Below are 22,281 nucleotides of genomic sequence, written 5' to 3' on the forward strand. Positions count from 1 at the left end.
AATTTTGATGTATCAAAATTTACAGGGCCACAAAAAGTAATTATATTTTAACAATGCATACTTGAGCTATGCTAAAAAGTCAGAGCAGCTCCCTAAGGAGGAGAAGAACATATTGTGATGTGGTTGAGTTCAGCTGGTGTTATCAGAGGGTGTGTGATTCTGTGTTTTGAGGGTGTGCATCAATACCAGCTCTGAACTGAGCACTATCACAGCAAATAAAAACAACAAACCAATTATCTACCACTGCCACCCATTAACCCAACGGTTACCATGTATTATACCAGAACAGTAACTATTAAAGGAGCAGTACACAAAAAGTGTTCAGAATTTAGCATTAAAGAAATTTAAATATTGATTCAAAATAAACTACAACACCTGCTAGCACTATATCCTTTAAGACAAACCAAGCTTATAAACATACAGCAATTGACTTCCTGCCACAAGCCACAAATAGCATCCATAGTACTGCAACTAACCAGCTGATTCAGAACTCATAGGTAACATATAGTGATCAGACTTTTCTTAGATGTACTAGTAATATAAGCTTACAGGGCTTCTAAAGCCTAAACATTTTCTTACCTTAAGTGGTTGTAAACCTCAGACATGGAATATGAACAAAAGCATATCCCTGATTTGTCTCAATTAAGAGCACTGACTGTCATTTTTGCCTGCTGCTTCGTTTATCTGCCATCAGCATAAGGGCTCTTTCACACGGGCGATCAGTTTTTATTCCCCGCTCCTTTTTTTTTTTTTTTTTCATGGAGCGGATGACACTTGTGTCATCCGCTCCGTATGTCCGCATATCATCCCATCCGTTTGCGGATGATATACGGACATAATGTAAGTCTATGGGCATTGCGGATGTCAGCGGATGACACCGCTGACATCCGATTTTGCTTCCTTTCCGTTTTTTGAACGGAGGAAAAATAGGGTTCTGTTCCGTTCCAAAAAACGGAACAGAACTGAAAGGAAGAAAATCTGATGTCAGCAGATGGTATTCCGCTGACCTCCGCAATGCCATTGACTTACATTATGTCTGTAAATCATCCACAAAAAAATAGGATGATTTGCGGACATACGGAGCGCCCGTGTGAAAGAGCCCTAAATCACTTCTGACAAGTTTTCCTGACACAGAGAGAAAAATGGTGGCAAGGGAGGGATCTGCAGCAGATTGACAGCCTCAGCTGTCCACTCCGGGGGGGGGGGGGGGCTGTGCATCCCTTACCTCCAATCAGCTCTCAGCCCTCTCCTTAATGAGCGCTGCAGAGGGCAACCTCAACTCTCCATCTACTTTTTTCAGAACTCTCAGACAAGCTGTAAATTCTGCACTTTCAAATAATAGAGAGGAGAAACATGTACAAATTTATAGAGTAGGATTGGTTTAATCTCTGTGTATCATCTGAGGCCAGTTACTTCACTAGGTATATGGAAGGGTTTACAACCACTTTAATGCATTCCTTGCATTAGGTTAAAAAAAAAGTTTAGATAAAAGTAATGCCGTTCATCACCCCATATACTTACCTGATTCCTCACTCAATCCAGTGTTGTGCCAGTCTGTAGCGCCTCTTTCCTCTAAGTTCCTGATCTCACAGACTTTGCTGAGGCAGCAGGAGCCAATGGCTCCAGCTGTTGTCAATCAAATTCTGTGATGAGAACTGGCAGGGTGGGTATTTTGTTGAGAATCCTTTACTGGCAAGGACTGCTTGAAGTCTGGAACCCATGGACATTATCAAAGACTGAATTTCCTCCTTTCTGATGCTTTGCCAGGCTCTAACTGCAGCGGTCTTCATTTGTCCTTTGTACGTGGGTCTTTCTGCCTTTAGTTTTGCCTTCAGCAAGTGAAATCAAGCTCAATTGACTCAGCCATTGCAGAATATTCCCCCTCTTTTGCTTCAAAAGCTCCTGGGCTGCTTTTGCAGTGTTTTCAATCAATGTCCATATGTACTGTGAAGTGCCGTCCAATTGATTTTTGCTGCATATGGCAGAATCTGGGCTGACAGTAGATTTCTAAACACTGCATGATTCATCCGGCTGCTTCTGTCACATCAATATACACCAATTACCCAGTGCCACTGGAAGCCATGCATTCCCATGCCATCACACTGCCTCCAACATGTTTTACAAATGACGTTGTGTGCTTTAGATCATGAGCTGTTTCAAGCCTTCGCCACACTTTTTTCTTCCTGTCATTCTGGTACAGAATTAATCTTAATTTCATCTGTCCAAAGAATGCTTTTCCTGAACTGTTCTGGCTTTTTTGATGTTTTTTTGGCAAAATTTAATCTGGCTTTTCTATTCTTCAGGCTTAAGAACGGTTTGCACCCTGTGGTGAATCCTCTGTATTTGCTCTCGTGAAGTCTTCTCTTGATTGTAGACTGACAATGATACGCCCACCTCCTGGAGAGTGTCCTTCACTTGTCTGGATGTTGTGAATGGGTTTTTCTTTACCATAGAGTGGATCCTTTGATTATCCACCACTGTTGTCTTCCATGGACGTCCAGGCCTTTTTATGTTGCTGCGCTCACCAGTGTGATGTTCTTTCATTAGAAAGTACCAAACTGTTAATTTGGCCACTCCTAATGTTGCTGCTATATCTCTGATGGATTTGTTACGTTTTTGAAGCCTTATAATGGCCTGTAATGCAGGGGCTGGGGCTGTTGCAGTAGCCCCTCCCCCCATCCTGTGCTGTGACAGCGAGCTGGGGAACTTCTCCCCTCACCCCGTCACAATTTTTTTTAAAAAGCTCCACCCACCCGGCTGCGTAATTTATTTACAGAGTGCTGTGAATTGGAGAACTACAAGTACCAACAGCCTTTGCAGCTGTCGGCTTGTACTGTACTAGAGCTTACATGAACGAAAGGTGATCTATGGATGGAGGACAGGCAATGAATTTAAAGATCCCCCCCCCCCCCCCCCCATTTATAGATCTTGTGTTATTCACAGAAGCCATTACTGTATATGGCTTCTTTGAATGGAGGAGCTGGGCAAAATCGGGTGGGAACAGTTGGGCACTGAGTTCTTATCCTCCCAACATTTAAAAATATGGACATCAGCTCAAAAACTATTTTAAGGAGTATACGAAGAATGCCCTTTAAAAGGACAGGCAACAATTGAAAGCAAATAATAAACTACTATTTCTATTCTGCAAATGGTACACAGATGTAAATCCAAAAATAAAAATTTAAATATATTGCAGCTTAGCAGTTCTTAAAGTATAAAACTAAAAGGCAATATTTGTTTGTTTTTTGATAGATTGAAGAGGAATTAGAAAACCGGTCAGATTTGAATTGCTCTCTAAGTTCTCAATAGGGGGATTCGCCCTCTCTGTGTTGTCTACAGTTATCACCGAAAGGTAAAAAAAAAAAAATTATAATACCAAATTTGGGTTGTTTCTAGAACAGTACAAAGGGGAAATCTTCCAATGGAGATACTAGGAATGTCCTCACTTTGGAGGGATTTCCTATCAATTCCTGAGAACAGAGTAGGGTGTCAAAAAACCAAAAATATATATATATATGGGTTTTTTTACACTGAGTTCTTAGCTTTAGATGTAATTTTGTCACATACAGTGGTTATGGAAAGTTTTGGCACCCCAGGTAAAAATTTGTATTAATGTGCATAAAGAAGCCAAGGAAAGATGGAAAAATCTCCAAAGGCATCAAATTACAGATTAGACATTTTTATAATATGTCAACAAAAGTTAGATTTTATTTCCATCATTGACACTTTCAAAATTACAGAAAACAAAAAAATGGCATCTGCAAAAGTTTGGGCACCCTGCAGAATTTATAGCATGCACTGCCCCCTTTGCAAGGCTGAGACCTGCCAGTGTCATGGATTGTTCTCAATCATCGTCTGGGAAGACCAGGTGATGTCAATCTCAAAGGTTTTAAATGCCCAGACTCATCTGACCTTGCCCCAACAATCAGCACCATGGGATCTTCTAAGCAGTTGTCTAGAAAACTGAAACTGAAAATAGTTGAAGCTCACAAAGCTGGAGAAGGCTATAAGAAGATAGCAAAGCGTTTTCAGATGTCAATATCCTCTGTGGAAGTTAAAGCAAGATCTGGAAGACCAAGAAAAATATCAGACAGAACAGCTCGCAGGATTGTGAGAAAAACAATTCAAAACCCACGTTTGACTGCATGATCCCTCCAGAAAGATCTGGCAGACACTGGAGTTGTGGTACACTATTCCACTATAAAGAGATACTTGTACAAATATGGGCTTCATGGAAGAGTCATCAGAAGAAAACCTCTTCTGAGTCCTCACCACAAAAATCAGCCTTTGAACTTTGCAAATGAACATATAGACAAGCCTGATGCATTTTGGAAACAAGTTCTGTGGACCGATGAGGTTAAAATTTAACTTTTTGGCCAGAATGAGCAAAGGTACGTTTGGAGAAGAAGGGGCACAGAATTTAATAAAAAGAACCTCTGTCCAACTGTTAAGCATGGGGGTGGATCAATCATGCTTTGGGGTTGTATTGCAGCCAGTGGCACAGGGAACATCTCATGAGTAGAAGGAAAAATGGATTCAATAAAATTTCAGCAAATTTTGGATGGTAACTTGATGCCATCTGTGAAAAAGCTGAAGTTAAAGAGAGGATGGCTTCTACAAATGGAAAATAATCCTAAACACACCTCCAAATCCACGGGGAATTACATCAAGAGGCGTAAACTGAAGGTTTTGCCATGGCCATTACAATCTCCTGACCTCAACATAATTGAAAATCTATGGATAGACCTTAAAAGAGCAGTGCATGACAGACAGCCCAGAAATCTCAAAGAACTGAAAGACTTTTGTAAGGAAGAATGGGCAAAGATACCTCAAACAAGAATTGAAAAACTCTTGGCTACAAAAAGCATTTACAAGCTGTGATACTTGCCAAAGAGGGCAGTACAAGATATTAACTCTGCAGGGTGCCCAAACTTTTGCAGACGCAATTTTTTTTGTTTTCTGTTTTGAAAGTGTAAATGATGGAAATAAAATCTAACTTTTGTTGACATATTATAAGAATGTCTAATCTGTAATTTGATGCATTTTGGAGATTTTTCCATCTTTCCTTGGCTTCTTTATGCACATTAATACACTTTTTTACCTGGGGTGCCCAAACTTTCGATCACCACTTTATGTCCTCACCAAGGGAATAATACTGCTCCTAAGCAAAATGTTCTCATCCTAAGGTAAAGAAACAAAAGAAGAGTAGTTAAAGAGGAAGTAAAGCTTCCTCTGTAAGTTGTACCTATAGGTGAGCCTTATCATAGGCTTTCCTATAGGTACTGTACATATCTCCCAAACATGCACCGTTTAGGAGATATTTACTTTGCATGCAGCCAGTGACATCACTGGTGCACGCGCTCTGAAGTAACAGCCAGTGCCGTTCCTTTAGAGCCATGTGCCGTGAACGACGGCTCCCATGCACATATGCGGGATTGACATCATCGCGGTTCTGGCCAATCAGATGCCCGGAGGACGCGAACCCCAAAAGGAAGACAGGTTAACGTCGGCCATGCAAGTGTTGTGCGGGGCGGTGCTGCGGGGGCTTCGTTTTAAGGTATTTCATAATGAGCTAGTAGGCGATGCCTACTAGCTCATTATGCCTTTGCCTTTCAGGTTTTTATTTTTTACATTTTTTTGAGGGGAGATTTAAAACCTCTAACATCTATTACAAGAGCAAGTGGAGAATGTAGCTGAATTCCAGGCAGATAAAAAAAAAAAAAAAAAAAACGTCAGTTCATGCAAGCAGATGTTCATTAACCACTTCTGGACCAGACGGTTTAACCCCCGATGACCAGGCCATTTTTGCGATACGGCACTGCGTTACTTTAACTGACAATAGCGCAGTCCTGTGACGCTGTATTCAAATAAAATTGATGTCTTTTTTTTCCCGCAAATAGAGCTTTCTTTTGGTGGTATTTGATCGCATCTGCGATTTTTATTTTTTGCGTAATAAACAAAAAAAGTGACAATTCTGGAAAAAAAAAAACTAAACTAAAACGTCCCCAATAAAAAAAAAAAATTAAAAAGATCAAAATGTTTTTATCATTTTAGGCCAATATGTATTCTGCTACATATTTTTTGGTAAAAAAAATCCCAATAAGTGTATATTGATTGGTTTGCGCAAAAGTTATCACGTTTACAAACTAGGGGAAAGATTTATTTCATTTTTTTTTTTTTTAACTAGTAATGGTGGCGATCAGCGATTTTTAGCGGGACTGCGACAATGCTGTGGACAGATCGGAAACCTGACATTTTTTACACTTTTGGGGGGACAAGTGACTACCATAATCAGTGCTACAAATCTGCACTGTTACTGTACTAATGACACTGGCAGGGAAGGGGTTAACACCAGGGGTGATCAAAGGGTTCAATGTGTCCCTAGGGTTTTTCTTTTAACTGTGTGGGGGATGGGCTTGCTGAATGAACAGAGACCTGTGTTCCTAAATAAGAGGAACACAAGATCCCTTTGCTCCTTACTGACAGAACAGCGGTCTGCCGTGTTTACAACAGCACACCGCCATTCTGTCTCCACAGGGAGCGATCACGGGTGCCCGCCGGACAGTCTATGTACAGTGCAGTCATGTTATTGCTACTTTTACAAGGCAACACTTGGGTTAGCAAGGGTCTAAGGTGCACAAAGATTAATATCCTTTTAAGTTATTGAGAAATATATTTCATTTAAAGTTTCTGTGCCTGCAGTTCTGCCTTAACGACTTCTTAACCGCGGAGCGGTGCATCCATTGTTCTGGGATGCCATCATATGACGGCACACCAGAATGGCCCACATAGAGCGGCATCGTGGTCGCGTTGTGTTGCTAGGACACGGCGCGACCCAAATCTTGGTAAAGAGTCAATGACATGACTCTTTACCCATGTGATCGGCTGTGTCCAATCACAGCCGGTGACATGTAAATAAAGAAGTGCCGTTATTCGGCTCTCCTCGCCTCCCACTCTGACAGTGTGAGGCGAGAAGAACCGATCAGCGGCTGCTCCTCGCAGGGGAGACAAGGACATGTAATTAGGGCACTGATCAGTGCCCTGATTACAGAAAATCGAAATAAAGTGCCAATCAGTGCCCACCATCACTGCCCATCAATGCCTGCTCATCTAGGTACTGATAAGCACTGACTGGCAGCACTATGGGCACTGATGGTGCTGCCCGTCAGTGCCGCCTGTCAGTGCTCGTCAGTGCCACCTCCCAGAGCCCATCAGTGCGGCATATTAGTACCTCCTCATCAGTGCCCATAAGTGCCGCCTCATCAGCGCACATCAGTGAAGGAGAAACATTTTTTACTGTCAAAATTTACTCACAGAAAATAAAAACTTTTTTTTTTTTCAAAATTTTCTGTCTTTTTTTTGTAATAAAAAACCCAGAGGTGATTAAGGTAACACTACTCTTTGGGAGGTGTATGCTGGAGGGACCTTTGGGAGCATTGTGACTTTGGATTCAAGTCCATGTCTCCCCAAGACACACAGACTCTGAGACTCTAGGCCCCCCAGGTCCCTGTTTAGGGTCTAGCTGGCCATTACCAATAAGAACTGCTCCACACAGTCAGACTAATAACAGATGGGAATCGCATCAACTCAACCACCTGTCTTCCACATATTAATTGTGCCAACATACCTATTGTCTGCTATGAAACTATTAGGGGATCGGTTTACATATGGGATCATTTGTAATGTACCTTGTGACCTTGGGGCTGGGAAGTCTGACCTGGAGTGAGATCCTGATTAAAGCACTGTCTATGTGTGGATTCCCATTCACCTAGTGTTTCTGTCTGGTGGCTAATTTGAATAACTCTTGGAGGATCTCCTATAAGGGGATTAGTCATGAGTCCGCTGTACCTCCTTATCTAAACCATTGTGTGTTTTGGGTTCAAGTCCATAAAATTAGTTCTGCCTAGTTCTTGGTTGCAATAAGCAGCTATAATATCGGATATCTATGTTCAAGCCTGGAGCAAGCAGTATACAGATGGAAGCACTCAAGCACAGTGTGGGTCGGTTCCGTCACATTTTGATCTTAGCCATTTCCCTGGTGTTAAGCTACATAAAAACAAGCCAACCTTAGGCCCATGTGTACATGCCACCAATCCAACCTAACAGCCGGCTTTTGTCGAACAGGTATGCTGGAAAACCTGCATCCAATCAGCGGTCGCAGCCAATGGCTGGTGAGATCCCCGCATCATCATCACTTGTGTTGGTATGGCGGTCAGTTTTTTTCACCGATGGGCACCAAAAACTGTCAGTGGGTGCCAGGCTGTGGGCCCTGTGCAGGGCTGTGGTCTGCCAGCAAAGGGATGCACAGGTGTTGCGCGCACCCCCATAAATGTCTATTGGGACACACAGCTGCACCGACAAAGCCGCTGTCCCAGGGTGACATCCATACAGGTGCACGGCACTGAAAGCATCAAGGATGGCTTCAAGTGATTGTAAAGTCTTGTTTCTTTTTATTTAAAAAAAAAAAAAAGGAACATGTTATACCTTCCTTCTCTGTGCAGTTTGTTTTGCACAAGGCAACCTGGATCCCTCTCTTCTCTGGTCCCTTGTTACTGCTCTTGGCCCCTCCCTCCTGTTGAGTGCCCCCATAGCAAGCAGCTTGCTATGGGGGCACCCAAGCTTAACTGCGGCTCTGTGTGTCCATTCAGACACGAAGCTGCGTTCTGCCCTGCCCCCTCTCTCCTGATTGGCTAACTGACTTTGATAGACAGCCATGGGAGCCAATGTATCCCAGCCAATCAGGAGGGACAGTCCCAGATGGCCGAGGGACTCCTGGACATCGAAGGACAAAGAAGGACCTCAGGCAAGTATTAGGGGGTGATACTATACCCAGGTGGATTTTTATCTTAATACAAAGAATGCATTAAGATAAAAAAACTGACTTTACAACTCCTTTCAGGTACATGCACCCACACGAGTGTCACATTGGGACACAGCGGCTGTGTCCATAGAGCAGTGTGTCCCAATAGACATCTATGAGACCAGCGGCATGGGGGGGTGCACACAACACCCAAAAAACACTGCCTTAACAGTTCAAGCAAGTAATCGGCTGTGTAAACAAAGCCTTAGGCTTTAGGACACAATTTAAAAGAAAATTAACTAAGAATCATCAGATATTCTCCAAATAAAGGGTTTATATTAGCAGATACAAGCCTCTTCCCCTCTATTACCAGCTATTTCACTGCCTTGAAATCAGATAACAGCAACTTTTATCTGAGGCTTCAGACACTATTCTGCTTCAGAAAACATCCACTTCATCCTTAATTTGGAACACAATTACAGACTTTTTGTACATGTAAAAAGTATGTAACCACAAACCATATGGGCAGTCAGGAAATAACCAAACATAACTTCTCTTCGTCCCCTTATACAAAAAAAAAATGCTTTACATTTAAAGTTTTGCTTCTCTCAGAAAGAATCTGAATATTTTATTCAGTCTTGGCAAACTGTCCCCTCACAATGGCGACACCCACATTCGCCTCCAGCTACTAATATTGAAAAGCACAAGCTGCATTGTATCACAAAGGTATTATTTCACAGCAGTTAGTTTTACCCAAAAAGAGGCAAAGAGATATACAATCAAACAGTACTATTCCATTTCACCTTTATCAAAGTACAGAAATCATAAATATTTGCTAACAAACTGCTAGGGGTTCCTGCACCTCATCTTATTTAATAAGGCAGACTTCTCTTAGGCTGCATTCACATGTCAGTGTATGGATCGCGGGCAGAATCGCCACGATTCCGCCCGCGATCCGGAAATCATTGCAAATCGCGGGACGCCTGATCGTTGCCCGTGATTTGCAATAGCACCCCAAACGCTGAGCGATGTTGCCGCGATTTCCGCCTGCCGAATCGCGGTAACATCGCGCAAAAAAAATAGCGGGACGCATTACGCTCCAGAGAAGCTCTTGTATTTTTTTGGGCGTAATGCGTCGCGCGTTTTTATTTGCGCGATGTTACCGCGATTCGGCAGGCGGAAATCGCGGCAACATCGCTCAGCATTTGGGGTGCTATTGCAAATCACGGGCAATGATTTCCGGATCGCGGGCGGAATTGCGGCGATTCTGTCCGCGATCCATACGCTGACATGTGAATGCAGCCTTAAAGTAACATGATTCTACTTTAGTGAAATATATTTCTACATTCTGAGGCAGAAGTACTTCATATGGTAAGGAAAGTATATCAAAACTGCAGAGGGATATAGTCACATAAGCAACGTAGCAGTACTCCCTGAACCTTTAGGATTCCCACTTGCACCCAAGGCAATCTGCTAGCCTTAGCATTACATTAAGACCCCGTTCACACTGGGGCGACCTGGTCGGCTGACAGGTCGCCGTAGGTCGCCTGGCATAGAGAAGCTGTGGACCCGTTCTAATAGGAGCGGCACAAGTCGCTCCGACTTAGAAAAACGGTCCGGAGCTTCTTTGGGGCGACCTCGGAGCAACCTGCATTGACTTCAATGTTATGAAGTCCGTGCCGGCCGCTCCGAGGTCGCGGTGCAAGCTGTGCGCCGCGACCTGTGAGGTCGCCCCGGGAAGTCGGATCGCCCCAGTGTGAACGGGGCCTAAGTCAGGCCATACATGTTCAATGTTCTGTTAGATTTACCACAAACCACATAATATGAGGTCAAAGCTAAACAACACTTCACTTGCATCCAAATCGGTAGGCCTTTGTACTACCTAGTTCAAGGTAAACTTCAAGAAAATTCTACAGAAAATTGTATAATGTATGGCCAGCCTAACAGGTACTGAAAATATAGTAGCTCAAGAGGCACACAGGCTGGAAGAGCTGGCAAAGAAAGCCTGCTCATGCTACATCACCATACACAGGACAGACAACTAGAAGAGTAGGGCAAACCATAGTTTAGTCATACACACAGTGAAGCCGGAAAGTATTCACAGCGCTTCACTTTTTTCACATGTTATGTTACAGCCTTATTCCAAAATAGATTAAATTCATCATTTTCCCTTAAAATTCTACAAAAATACCCCATAATGACAGACAATGTGAAAGTAGTTTGTTTGAAATCTTTGAAAATAAAAAAAAAATAATCACATGTACATAAGTATTCACAGCCTTTGCCATGACACTCAATTGAGCTCAGGTACTTCCTGTTTTCACTGATGATACTTGACATGTTTCTACAACTTGATTTGGAGTCCACCTGTAGTAAATTCAGTTGATTGGACACGGTTTGGAAAGGCACACACCTGTCTAAATAAGGTCCCACAGGTAACAGTGCATGTCAGAGCACAAACCAAGTCATGAGGCCCAAGGAATGGTCTGTAGATCTCCTAGACAGGATTGTATTAAGGCACAGATCTGGAGAAGTGAACAAAAAATCCATATCTGCAGCATTGAAGGTCCCAATGAGCACAGTGGCCCCCATCATTTCAAAATGGAAGAAGGTTGAAACCACCAGGACTCTTCCTAGAGCAGGCCAATCAGCCAAACTGAGTGATAGGAGGAGAAGGGCCTTAGTCAGGGAGGTGACCAAGAACCCGATAGTCACTCTGACAGACCTCCAGTGTTTTTCTGTAGAGAGGAGAACCTTTGTGAATACCCATCTCTGCAGCATTCCACCAATCAGGCCTGTATGGTAGAGTGGCCAGACAGAAGCCACGCTTCAAAAGGCACACGACATCCTGCCTGGAGTTTGCCAAAAGGCACCTAAAAGGACTCTCAGAAACACCTTGAGAAACAAAATTCTTTGGTCTGATGAAACAAAGAATAAACTCTTTGGCCTGAATGGCAAGTGTGATGTCTGAAGGAAACTAGGCATCGCTCATCAACTAGCCAATACCATCCCTACAGTAAAGCATGGTGGTGGCAGCATCATGCTGTAGGGATAGTTTTCAGCGACACAAACTGGGAGACTAGTCAGGATTGAGGGAAAGATGAATGCAGCAATGTACAGAGACATCCTTGATGAAAACCTGCTCCAGAGCACTCTGGACCTCAGGCAGGGGCAAAGGTTCATCTTCCAAAAGGACAACGATCCTAACCACACAGTTAACATAAAGGAGTGGCTACAGGACAACTTTGTGAATGTCCCTCAGTGACTCAGCCAGAGAACAGACTTGAACCTGATTGAACAACTCTGGAGAGATCTGAAAATGGCTGTGCACCGACGCTCCCATCCAACCTGATAAAGCTTGAGAGGTCCTGCAAAGAAAAATGGGATAAACTGCCTAAAAATAGGTGTGCCAAGCTTGTATCATCATACTAAAAAAGATCTGAGGCTGTAATGGGTGCCAAAGGTGCTTCAACAAAGTATTGAGCAAAGGCTGTGAATAAATATTCAAAGCAAACTTATTTAATGTTGTCATTATGGGGTAATGTTTGTAGGATTGTGAGGAAAATAATGAATTTATTCTTTTTTGGAATGAGGCTTGTAACATGACAAAATGTGAAAAAAAGTTAAGCACCGTGAATACTTTCCGGATGCACTGTATGGAGCTTCACTGGGTAAAATGTATGAAAATAAATTATCCCACTAACAAACATCTACACACTGTGTAGGAGAAAGAATACAAAACCAACTGCACTGGACTGGAAGGTAGGGAAGCCCTGTATTCTATTGTATACAGGAATGTTATGGACAGTCAATAACATGATGCATGTGTGGCTGTGTGCTGCCCCTGACAGCCCTGATGAAATAGGCCACGGTGTATGTTGGCTATGTAGAAATCTGGGCCTGCACATGAGAAAGAATTACATATACTAAGGAAAAACACACGGATCATTTTTAGGTGAACGTGTGAAAAAACATTTTTTATGAAAAACATACAAATCCAATTCCAAAAAAGTTGGAACACTGTAAAATCGATAAGAAAACAGAATGCATTGAATTGAAAAACTCCTAAACCCATTTTTTAGTCACAATAGAAAACAAATCAAATGTTTTACCTGAGAAAATGTACCATTTTAAAGAGGTTGTAAACCCCCCCCCCCTTTTTTTTTTTTGTCACCCTGCAAGAGAAAGACATCATGAGCTAGTATGCATCACATACTAGCTCATTATGCAATACTTACCTTAGAACAAGCCCCCGCCGTGCCGCTCACTCACCTCTATGACGGGTGACATGTCCAGTCGCCCGTCTTCCGGGATCGTGGCATCCGGCCATCTGATTGGCCAGAGCCGCGGTGACGTCACTCCCGCGCACGCGCGCGAGAGCCGACATTCACGGCACGTGGCTCTCAAGGAACGGCACGAGCGGCCGTTCCTTCAGAGCGCATGCGCCAGTGACGTCACTGGCTGCATGTAAGGTAAATATCTCCTAAACGGTACATGTTTAGGAGATATTTACAGTACCTATAGGTAACCCTTATCATAGGCTTACCTATAGGTACAAGTTGTAGAGGAGGGTTTACTTCCTCTTTAAGTCAAGTATAGGTCACTTTGAAATTGATGCCAGCAACAAGTCCCACAAAAGTTGGAATAGGGCAACAAAAAGCTGGCAAAGTAGGTGGTACTATCAAGGAAAAGCTGGAAGAACATTTTTCAACAGGTCAGTAACATGATTGAGTATAAAGCTGGATACATACTATCCAACTTTTGTGGTTAGATTTCCTTCAGATTTACCTTTTCTATGTAGTGCAAGGGCCTGCCAGATTGCATAGAAATTGAAAGTGTTTAGGTCTGACCTCATATTATATGGTTTGGGTAAGTCTAAAGCAAAAAGTCTTTAGAAAATCCTATAGTGTGTATGGCCCTTTAAAGAAAGGGCCTCTTAGAGAGTCAAAGTGTCTCAGACATTAAGATGGGCAGAGATTCACTAGTCTGCGAAAAGTTGTCAAACAATGAAGAATAATGTTCAATGTAAAATTGCAAAGACTTTAAATATATCATCATCTACAGTACATAATATAATAAAAAGATTCCAAGAATCTGGAAAAATATCTGTGGGCAAGGGACAGAGCTGAAACACAATGTTGGATGCCCATGATATTCGGGCTCTCAGGCTACGTTCACATCTAGGCGTTGCTATTTTTACAGGCGTTTTTGTGCAGGCCTATTTAAGTTCACAAGTGACCAATGAAAAAAGACTGCAATAAAACCCTAAGAGCCGGTTCACACTGGGGCGACTTGTCAGGCGACCTGGTCGCCTGACAAGTTGCCGTGGGTCGCCTGCCATAGCACTCTGACTTAGGAAAAGGGTCCTGTACTACTTTGGGGCGACCTGGAGCGACCTGCATTGACTTCAATGATATGAAGTCCGTGCATGCAGCTCGCCCCGGCAAGTTGGGTCGCCTGTATGTGAACCGGCTCTTATAGGTGTTATCACTCTCTACTCCGTCCAAAACTTAAAAAGTTTTGCCTTCCATTATAATTTAACTGGCCTGCCTGCAATCCAGACCAATCACCAATTGAAAATATTTGGCACATCTTGAAAAGAAAGATATGACAAAGACGACCCAGGACTGTTGGAACAGTTCTAAACCTAGATCAGCCAAGAATGGGACAACTGGTCTCCCCCAGACATTTACAGAGTTGTTAAAAGAAGAGGGGATTTCTCCTCTAGCCCCGCTTCTATTAATATATTTTTTCTTATTTTTTTTCACACTTTTCTAACTTTGTATTATCTTTTTTCCTCTCTTCTATATCTAAATATGCAATCCATGTTAGAGTGGACTGTTCAATTTATCTCTATATTTAGTTATACATACTAGACGTTATGTTTTGATATTTCTGTTTATTTGGACTTGAAGGGTTCTTCTTCCTTTTCGTTTACATCCATGATAAATGACTTATTTACATCTAATTCTCTTTTCGTTATCTGGAATTGTATTGATGGCTTTTAGTTCTGTACTACATGACGCATGTTGATGATGTGTTTGTAACACTCTCTCTCCACATTGGATGATTGTGTTTCACTGCAGACTATTGTACATTCATTTTTTCCCCCTTTTCTTACAATATCAATAAAAAAAAGGGGGGGGGAAGAGGGGATGCTACACCATAACATAGCCCTGCTGCCATCAATTTCAAAGTTAGATTTTTTTTTTTTTTTTTTTTAAATGGTACATGTTCCCAGTTTTAAGATTTCACATGTTTGCTATTTTCTATTGTGAGGAAAATTGAGATTGTGACATTTGCATATCATTGCATTTTGTAGATTTTGCAGTGTGCCCCAACTTTTTTGGAATTGGGGTTACATACATACATAACTATCATTTCATATACAGTACCTTGCGAAAGTATTCGACCCCCTTGAACTTTGACCTTTTGCCACATTTCAGGCTTCAAACAAAGATATAAAACTGTAATTTTTTGTGAAGAATCAACAAATCATGAAGTGGAACGAAATTTATTGGATATTTCAAACTTTAACAAATAAAAACTGAAAAATTGGGCGTGCAAAAATATTCAGGCCCCTTAAGTTAATACTTTGTAGCGCCATCTTTTGCTGCGATTACAGCTGTAAGTCGCTTGGGGTATGTCTCTATCTGTTTTGCACATCGAGAGACTGAAATTTTTGCCCATTCCTCCTTGCAAAACAGCTCGAGCTCTGAGGTTGGATGGAGAGCGTTTGTGAACAGCAGTTTTCAGTTCTTTCCACAGATTCTCGATTGGATTCAGGTCTGGACTTTGACTTAGCCATTCTAACACCTGGATATGTTTATTTGTGAACCATTCCATTGTAGATTTTGCTTTATGTTTTGGATCATTGTCTTGTTGGAAGACAAATCTCCGTCCCAGACTCAGGTCTTTTGCAGACTCCATCAGGTTTTCTTCCAGAATGGTCCTGTATTTGGCTCCATCCATCTTCCCATCAATTTTAACCATCTTCCCTGTCCCTGCTGAAGAAAAGCAGGCCCAAACCATGATGCTGCCACCACCATGTTTGACAGTGGGGATGGTGTGTTCAGGGTGATGAGCTGTGTTGCTTTTACGGCAAACATAACGTTTTGCATTGTTGCCAAAAAGTTAGATTTTGGTTTCATCTGACCAGAGCACCTCCTTCCACATGTTTGGTGTGTCTCCAAGGTGGATTGTGGCAAACTTTAAACAACACTTTTTATGGATATCTTTAAGAAATGGCTTTCTTCTTGCCACTCTTCCATAAAGGCCAGATTTTTGCATTATACGACTGATTGTTGTCCTATGGACAGAGTCTCCCACCTCAGCTGTAGATCTCTGCAGTTCATCCAGAGTGATCATGGGCCTCTTGGCTGCATCTCTGATCAGTCTTCTCCTTGTATGAGCTGAAAGTTTAGAGGGACAGCCAGGTCTTCGTAGATTTGCAGTGGTCTGATACTCCTTCCATTTCAAAATTATCGCTTGCACAGTGCTCCTTGGGATGTTTAAAGCTTGGGAAATCTTTTTGTATCCAAATCCAGCTTTAAACTCCTCCACAACAGTATCTCGGACCTGCCTGGTGTGTTCCTTGTTCTTCGTGATGCTGTCTGCGCTTTAAACGGACCTCTGAGACTATCACAGTGCAGGTGCATTTATACTGAGACTTGATTACACACAGGTGGATTCTATTTATCATCATTAGTCATTTAGGTCAACATTGGATCATTCAGAGATCCTCACTGAACTTCTGGAGAGAGATTGCTGCACTGAAAGTAAAGGGGCTAAATAATTTTCCACGCCCAAATTTTAAATTTTTTATTTGTCAACAAAGTTTGAAATATCCACTAAATTTCGTTCCACTTCATGATTGTGTCCCACTTGTTTTTGATTCTTCACAAAAATTACAGTTTTATATCTTTATGTTTGAAGCCTGAAATGTGGCAAAAGGTCGCAAAGTTCAAGGGGGCCGAATACTTTCGCAAGGCACTGTATACACACACACACACACTGACCAGGTGTTTGCAGATCCCAGTCTGAAACCACTTGAGTGATCCTGCAAGGAAGCTGTCAATGTAACAGACCAATCATAATAGGCGGAGGTACGTCCCAACCCACAGCTGCACATATACACATGGCTACAAGGCAGAGAATGTTTCTGTCACTTATGACTGTGATGGCTTCCTGGCAGGATTCCTCAGGGGTTTTCAGACTTAAATCTGAACACACCTGAGCTCATCCCTACTGATCATTTCAAGTATACACTCACTACTTCACATATATGTATTTACTTATTTTTTTATATACACACACTGATCGCATCATATAAACATAAACACACATCCATCAATTTAAATTCACCGTATTATTAAAAGTATTGGGACCCCTGCCTTTACAGGCACATTAACTTTAGTGGCATCTCAGTCTTAGTCCGTAGGGTTCAATATTGCGTTAGTCCACCCTTTGCAGCTATAACAGCTTCATCTCTTATATGAAGGCTGTCTACAAGGTTTAGGAGTGTGTCTATGAGAATGTTTGACTATTCTTCCAGAAGCACATTTGTGAGGTCAGGCACTGATGTTGGACGGGAAGGCCTGGCACGCAGTCTCCACTCCAATTTATCCCAAAAGGTGTTCTATCAGGTTGAGGTCAGGACTCTGTGCAGGTCAGTCAAGTTCCTCCACCACAAACCCGCTCATCCATGTCTTTATGGACCTTGCTTGAGTTCTCTTCACTGAAACTAAGGGGCCAAGCCCAACCCCTGAAAAACAACTCCAAACCATCATCCCCCTCCACCAAAAGGTCAATAAAGACATGGATGAGCGAGTTTGGGGGTGGAGGAACCTGACCTCAACCGGATAGAACACCTTTGGAATGAATTAGAGCGGAGACTGTGAGCCAGACCTTCTCGTCCAACATCAGCGCCTGACCTCACAAAGGCGCTTCTGGAAGAATGGTCAAACATTCCTATAGAAAGAGTCCCAACGTTTGTGGACAGCCTTCCCAGAAGGCCCTCAATATTGAACCCTACGGACTAAGACTGGGATGCCATTAAAGTTAATCTGTGAGTAAAGGCAGGGGTCCCAATACTTTTGACAATATAGTGTGTGTGTTTTATACAAGCGCATACATACATACATACATATCCATCACACAGGGGGAAAAAAAAAAAAAAAAAAACTTAACTACATAATGTAATCATATGGGTGTTGAAGACGGCATGCATTATATATATATATATATATATATATATATATATATATATATATATATACACACACACACACACACACACACACACACATATATATATATATATATATACATACACACACGTAAAAGAACTACAATATGGTAAACCTATACGAGACTGCTGATTGCATGTACACACCCTGAGCTTTTCACACACATAAGAAAGAAATGGAACTCTCTATGGCAAATGTGTAAAGTACAAGGCCGGCGGGCCGAATATGGCCCTTTAGGCTATTTTATGTGGCCCTCGCACGCAGGGGGAGGCGTGAAAGGGATATGATAACAGCCTGGGAAAGAGCTGATTCCTGCACACTATGCACAGCATACCCCTGAACTCTGCACTCTGTATGTGGCACACCTTTAAACCCTGCACTTTGTACATAGCGCATCCGTGAACCCTGCACTTTGTACATAGCGCATCCGTGAACCCTGCACTTTGTACATAGCGCACCCCTGAACCCTGCACTTTGTAAATAGCGCACCCCTGAACTCTGTACATAGCGCACCCCTGAACCCTGCACTCTCTACATAGCGCACCCCTGAACCCTGCACTCTCTACATAGCGCACCCCTGAACCCTGCACTCTCTACATAGCGCACCCCTGAACCCTGCACTCTCTACATAGCGCACCCCTGAACCCTGCACTCTCTACATAGCGCACCCCTGAACCCTGCACTCTCTACATAGCGCACCCCTGAACCCTGCACTCTCTACATAGCGCACCCTGCACGTAGAACACTCCTGAACTTTGCATTCTGTACATAGCGCAGCGCACCCCTGAAATCCACACAGAATACACTCCTGGTATTTACTGCCCCTTTAAGATCCTCCCACTGCTAGTGCAATTTGGCCACACCCATTGTGGCCACACCCAATTTGGCCACACCCAATGCGGTTTTGTGGGGGATGTGGTTAAGTTCCTGCATCTATTCTCTGAAGAAAAAAAAGCTCTGCATAAATTTATATAACCTTACAGGTACAACGGGCCCTTTGAGGACAACTATGTTGATGCAGCCTGCAATGAAATTAAGTTTGACACCCCTACTCTATGGTAAGGGAAGTATATTTATATTATAGGGAGCATATACACACAGTGATGAATATACATATATTTATACAAACACACACAATATTACCAAAAGTATTGGGACGCCTGCCTTTAACCACTTGCCGACTGCCTAACATAGATTTACGTCGGCAGTCAGCCCCTCACAGGCAAAGCGACGTAGGTCTACGTCGCTAGCCTGTGAGGCTCTGGGGAGCGAGCGCGCGCCGCCGGAGGCGCGCTCCCGCTCGCTCACGGACCCCCCACATGTGTGCCCGGCGGACCCGATGTCCGCCGGGCACTCACGATCGTCCGTTAGAGCGGGAAAAAGGCAGGCGGCTAATGTAAACACAGCCGCCTGTCATTCTCCCCTGTGTAGGAATGGAGATCACACGGTTCTACTATGTAGGACCGTTGATCTCTGTTCTTACACAAGTAGCCACATCCAATCACAGTTAGAAACACGCCCCTAGGGACACACTTAACCCCTGCCTCTCAAATAAAGTTAACCCCTTCCCTCCCAGTGTCATTTTTACAGTAACAGTGCATATGTATAGCATTGATTACTGCAGTAATGTCACTGGTAACCCAAAAAGAGTCAAAAATGTCAGTCAAGGGTCCGATCTGTCCGCCGCAATGTCGCAGTCCCGCAAAAAAAACGCAGATCGCTGCCATTATTCGTTAAAAAAAAAAAAATCTTTCCCTTAGTAAACGCAATAACTTTTGCTCAAACCAATCAAAATACGCTTTTTGCGATTTTTTTTTTTTACCAAACATATGTAGCATAAAACAAATTGCCCTAAAATGTTAAAAAATTTTGATTTTTACATATTTTTTGGGGAATTTCATATAAAAAATTGAAAAATATTGTTATTTTTACAAAATTGACGCTCTTTTTTTGTTTATAGCGCATGATCAAAAAAATCACACAGGTGATCAAATACCACCAAAAGAAAGCTCTGTTTGTGGGAAAAAAAGGATGTGAAATTCGTTTAGGTACAGTGTCGCATGACCGCGCAATTGTCCGTTAAAGCAACGCAGTGCCGAATCGCAAAATAGGCCCTGGTCAGAAAGGGGGTAAAATCTTCCGGGGCTAAAGTGGTTAAACGCACATAAACTTTAATGGCATTACAGTGTTAGTCCGTAGGGTTCAATATTGAGTCCGCCCACCCTTAAAAGCTATAACAGCTTCAACTCTTCTGGGAAGGCTGTCCACAAAGTTTAGGAGTGTGTCTATGAGAATGTTTGACCATTCTTCCAGGAGCGCATTTGTGAGGTCAGGCACTGATGTAGGAGAGAAGGCATGGCTGGCATTCTCTGCCCTAATTCATCCCAACGGTGTTCTATCGGGTTGAGGTCAGGACAGTCAAATTCCTCCACCCCAAACTCACTCATCCATGTCTTTATGGACCTTGCTTTGTGAACTGGTCCAAATCATTTGGTGGAGATGGGGATTATGGTGTGGGGTTGGGCTTGGCCCCTTAGTTCCAGTCAAGGGAACTCCTAAGATGTCAGTATACCAAAACATTGTGGACAATTTCATGCTCTCAACTTTGTGGGAACAGTTTGGGGATGGCCTTTTCCTGTTCCAACATGACTGAGCACCAGTGCACAAAGCAAGGTCGAGTTTGGGGTGGAGTAACTAGACTGACCTGCACAGAGTCCTGACCTCAACCCGATAGAACACCTTTGGGATGGGTTAGAGCGGAGACCAGCCCTTCTTGTCCAACATCAGTGCCTGACCTCACAAATGCAATTGTGGAAGAATGGTCAAACATTCCCATAGAAGCACTCCTAAACCTTGTGGACAGCCTTACCAGAAGAGTTGAAGCGGTTATAACTGCAAAGGGTGGGCCGACTCAGTATTGGTTCCCTACGGACTAAGACTGGGATGACATTAAAGTTCATGTGCGTGTAAAGGCAGGGGTCCCAATACTTTTAGTAATATAGTGTGTGTGTGCGTGTATGTATATATATATATATATATATATACATACACACAGTAGTTAATATATGCACACGTCAATACTGAATATTTAATACACTTACTAATAATATATATATACACACACACACATACACACTGAGTATTACACACTAGTTAATATATGTATACTGAGTATTACATTATACAAACACAGGCATAAACCCATAGAGTGATAGAATGATGTGGCTGTCACAAAGCTCATATACACACACGTCAACACTGAATATTTAATACACTTACTAATATATATATATATACATACATACATACATATACACACACTATTACACACACTAGTTAATATATGTATACTGAGTATTACATTATACAAACACAGGCATAAACCCATAGAGTGATAGAATGATGCGGCTGTCACACAGCTCATATACACATCATGTGAAGTAGGGTATACATTGCGATAGTGAAAATGATGGTAGAAGAAGGAATGGGCAGAGTTGGGGTGTAGAGCTGGACACACACCTCGCTCCCCTGACAGACACACACATATAAGAACACACACCCGGCTCCCCTGACAGACACACACCTAGGAGCCCCTGGACACACGGGTGGTAGAGAAGCCCTCCTGTACACACGAGTATGGGGGGGAGACTCTGACACACAGTAGAGAACCCTCCGGTGGCAGAGCCCGGTGCTCGGTACCTGCTCAGGGCCGGCTGTGAACACTCCGTTCCTCACGTACACTCCAGCACACGCGCACTTGGCGGAAGGTGCTCGCCGAGAGACACAAGCTCGGAGGAGAGAGAGGGCGCGCCGGGATGACGTCAGTCGCTCGGCAACAACCAGTGCTACCGTCGTCGCAGATGCAGTGAGGTCATCTGTGGGAGACGGAACAGGGACGGGAAGTTCGGTGGTGATGTGAGGTGAGACTGTGTTGGTTGGAGGAGCTGGGATTCGATAGTGGGCTGAGATTTCTGTGCTGGTTCGGTTTCATTGGAATCGTTTGTCAGTTGGCAGTGCTGTGTAGAAGAAGTGTGGGGTTGGGGAGGCTCCATGGCCTAAAGTCAGAGAAGAGAACAGGGGTGGCCATACCTGACCTCTTTCTAAAGCTGGGCACACACTAAAAAAATTGGAAGAAAAGTTCTGTATGAGGAACGATTGGTTTATTATCGATTTGTTTATGTGTATTTTAATCATATGGAAATAGTCGAATAGGGAAAAACATGTATGACCAGA

At 42.9% G+C, this 22,281-nt stretch overlaps 1 protein-coding gene across 1 annotated transcript in view; it reads right to left on the minus strand.

Annotated features, from left to right (window-relative positions):
• The window catches only part of FBXW7 (F-box and WD repeat domain containing 7), a 325,255-nt gene extending 303,378 nt beyond the window's left edge, over positions 1 to 21,877 (minus strand). Inside the window, exon 1 of the mRNA XM_082244066.1 lies at positions 21,748 to 21,877. The gene's annotated coding sequence lies outside the window, so the exon portion shown is untranslated. The remainder of the gene's footprint in view (positions 1 to 21,747) is intronic.
• Positions 21,878 to 22,281: the final 404 nt, after the last annotated feature.

Source organism: Pelophylax lessonae (assembly GCF_965119305.1).
Source record: "Pelophylax lessonae genome assembly, chromosome: 1".
NCBI lineage: Eukaryota > Metazoa > Chordata > Amphibia > Anura > Ranidae > Pelophylax > Pelophylax lessonae.